Source organism: Hyalella azteca, unplaced genomic scaffold (assembly GCF_000764305.2).
Source record: "Hyalella azteca isolate HAZT.00-mixed unplaced genomic scaffold, Hazt_2.0.2 contig14173, whole genome shotgun sequence".
Lineage (NCBI taxonomy): Eukaryota > Metazoa > Arthropoda > Malacostraca > Amphipoda > Hyalellidae > Hyalella > Hyalella azteca.
The window spans coordinates 19,318-22,435 of record NW_025944066.1 but is presented as its reverse complement, the minus strand read 5'-3'; the positions used below and the strand labels follow the sequence as shown (position 1 = coordinate 22,435).

Sequence of the window (3,118 nt, the reverse complement as noted above, 5' to 3'; positions counted from 1 at the left end):
GCTCACTAGCCATCGGCAATCGAAGCTGAATGAATCGAGAGGCAGTAAAAAGTTAAACTTATCGTGTTTACAGGCAGTTAAGCTAGTTTATAACTATAATATAGTTGAATGAATACAAGGAGTGCTCTAAATAAACTAGCATAGCACAAAAATAAATCTGTAACCCGGCATATACGGTAAATTGTTCAAAAACTTTCCTCGACATGAATCAATCACAACTTGTTGCTCTCATAGTCCTTACTTTTTCTTGACTTCTCATGACCCGCTGTCATAATTATCTAGCATATATCGAGTTATCAGGTAATAACCCGATTTAATTGTATCATCCTCATGTTCAATAGTATCACCAGACAGAACAGATACTCCACTTACAATGTACACAGATTCAACATCGTAGAAGAATCTAATACTTATTTCACGCATCACAATCATGCTTATTGCCGTACCAAGTTTGGTACAGAGATCTTTCAAAGTAAAATGTGTTCTGTTTTTATCGTGCGTCGTGTTGTTCTCGCTGATCAGCTCATACAAGCCCGCGCAGCTCACCCAAGTGATCAGCTTCGAGGCAGCGGCTACCGAGGATGAAGGTAAGACGATTTGCTTCGTTCATCGAATTTCATTCTTAAATTGAAAATTATGTATAAAGTCCAATGATTTGTTATCGGAATAGAAATTTATGGGTAATGTCGATAGTAAGTTTTCGCTGTTGCGATGAAACTTAAAAACTACCGAAAAATAATAAAAGAGTTTACTCATGTCTAAAGTGTTGAATATTCTTCGAGCGATTAAAATGCTCTTGATTATGTTTTGCCCTTCAGTTTATTCTTGCCCTGGTGAAATATAATGAGAACTAAACAACGCGACGAAACATTCGCTTTAGGACATTTCACTTCATATTTTTAAAACAGATTCCTAACATGATATTAGATTTTTTTTTGTTTCGCAAACGCCAATATTTATTTTTGGAGAAAATTGGGTTCAATGAAACCTATTGGAAATAATACACTACTTATTCCATTTTCTAAGTAAAGGAACGAAAATTCTGGGATCAAATCTTATCAAATATTTGTCGGTTACTTATTTCATACTTGAGGCACTCGTAAGTACCTATTTACGAGCGGAACGAGTACCTACTATATCGAGTACCTACATACTATAAAGGTACGAGTACCTGCTATAAAGGTACGAGTACCTACTATAAAGGCCTTTCCTATTTAAAAGCCACAGAGCGAATTGATTTGCAGAGCAAGATGGCAACGGATGTATTCTGAAACAACGAAGGTCCTAGCCATGTCAAAAAAACTGATCAAAAATTATGAATATTTCCGAGCACTGCTCATGACTTAATACAAAAAACAGTCCATCGTAGAAAAAATTAAATCTTTCGCTATTTAAATTTTATATTGTAGCAGCATAAAATAAGCACTAAAACACTGTTTTAGTGTCACTTTTATGACGCAGTTTTAATAAATGATTGCTTTCATTGCTACAGATTTCGTTGGTTTGAACGAGGATGACCCGAGATTGATCGAGTACATCCGCCAGCACGTGATCGTGCCTCCCTCCACCGAGCCCTACAATTTGTACTATGGTGTCAACCACGATCTATTTATCTCCAACAGCGGAACGGCTTTTACGTCGAAAGTGGAGGCTACACGGGGGAAGTGGTGAGCAACACTCTATTTTTCGAAATCCAACGTAATTGGACCGGGATCTTGATAGAGCCGAACCCGAGGAACTTTAAGAAATTATTGTCAAGAAATCGGAAAGTTCACTCAGCTAATGCGTGCATCGGAGAGACGAGAGCAGCAGCCAAGGTAGGTTACATGAGTGAGAACACCACCAATCCACCGTCACCTCTTGGCGGATAAAGTGGTTGTCGTAAATTAGCGATCCATATTAGATATCGCAATTCATTGATATTATATCTATAAAATAAATTGTGCAGACCTGCACCGTAACGTAGCAGAAAATGACGGGAATATTACAAGGCAATATTCATACCTGCATACGCACGATAGGAAACATTTTTTTGTTTTAATAAATAAATACTATTATATTAGGCTGTCACTCCTAGCATGCGTGAAGATGACCATGAAACAAACGGAAAACATTATTCTTGCTCTGTAATTATTTGTAATAATATATCTTGTTCAATTCAGGTGGTGTTTAAGAATGAAAAATACGCAGGAAGGATATACAATCATCAAGATTTAAGCTATCCGGGCGATTCATTAGACCTGAGCAGCGCTAAATGTTTTCCGCTGTACTCTTTTCTACTCGCACTGGGCACCACCACCGTCGACTACTTCAGCCTCGACGTAGAAAGTTCCGAGTACAAAGTCCTGCAGTCCATCCCCTGGGACAAGCTCGATATCAAGGTGAAACCTGCACTCGCTCTAATGCAATATTCGCTCAAACGTTGCCAATTCGATTGACCGAATTCATATGCAATAAATTCATTCATTAAGATGTTCATCACTTATATGAAAAACGAGTTGCGTTTCAAACAAGAGTTTTAGATGAGATAATTTTTTATTTGTGAAAATAGGGATCTAATGCATGCTTGTGAATTGCTTCCTCGCAGACGTTATCCGTGGAGTACAATCTCATCCCAGAAGGGAAGCCTGCTCTGATAGACCTCATGAAGTCCAAAGGTTACATACACTACATGGAATTCAACAGGCCTTATACGCATGATCTAATCTTCGTCAAACAGGAAGTGTTAAGTAATTCAAACATCCGAAGAAGGGAACTACCCATTTTGGATGTCAATAACACCATTAGTTGGATTGCTCGGTCAAATTTAAAGTCGTAATCAATTTATTCCAGAGATTTTGTGTGAGCTGTACAGGGAGACGATGTAAATGACTGTCAATTCTCAACACAACAGACATCGTTCACGAATTCTATCATTGAACAGAAAATATCTTCAATTATATTCGGAGCACGAAATAATCCCATAAATATACAGGGGTTGGACAAGATAAGGGAAACACCTGACATTTTGATATCGTAATATGTGAACATGTTATAAACAATGAAAACTTGACATATGTTTCGTTTATTGTTTATCATTGCCCCAAATTGATATTTTATCTTTGCGGGGTGTGACGAA

The 3,118-nt window shown here is 37.6% G+C and overlaps 1 long non-coding RNA gene across 1 annotated transcript; it reads left to right on the top strand.

Moving 5' to 3' along the window:
• Positions 1-1,626: 1,626 nt before the first annotated feature.
• LOC125178980 lies at positions 1,627-2,623 on the top strand. The gene is made up of 3 exons (XR_007157106.1): positions 1,627-1,817; positions 2,163-2,381; positions 2,588-2,623. It is a non-coding gene; the product is annotated as an uncharacterized LOC125178980 (long non-coding RNA).
• Positions 2,624-3,118: the final 495 nt, after the last annotated feature.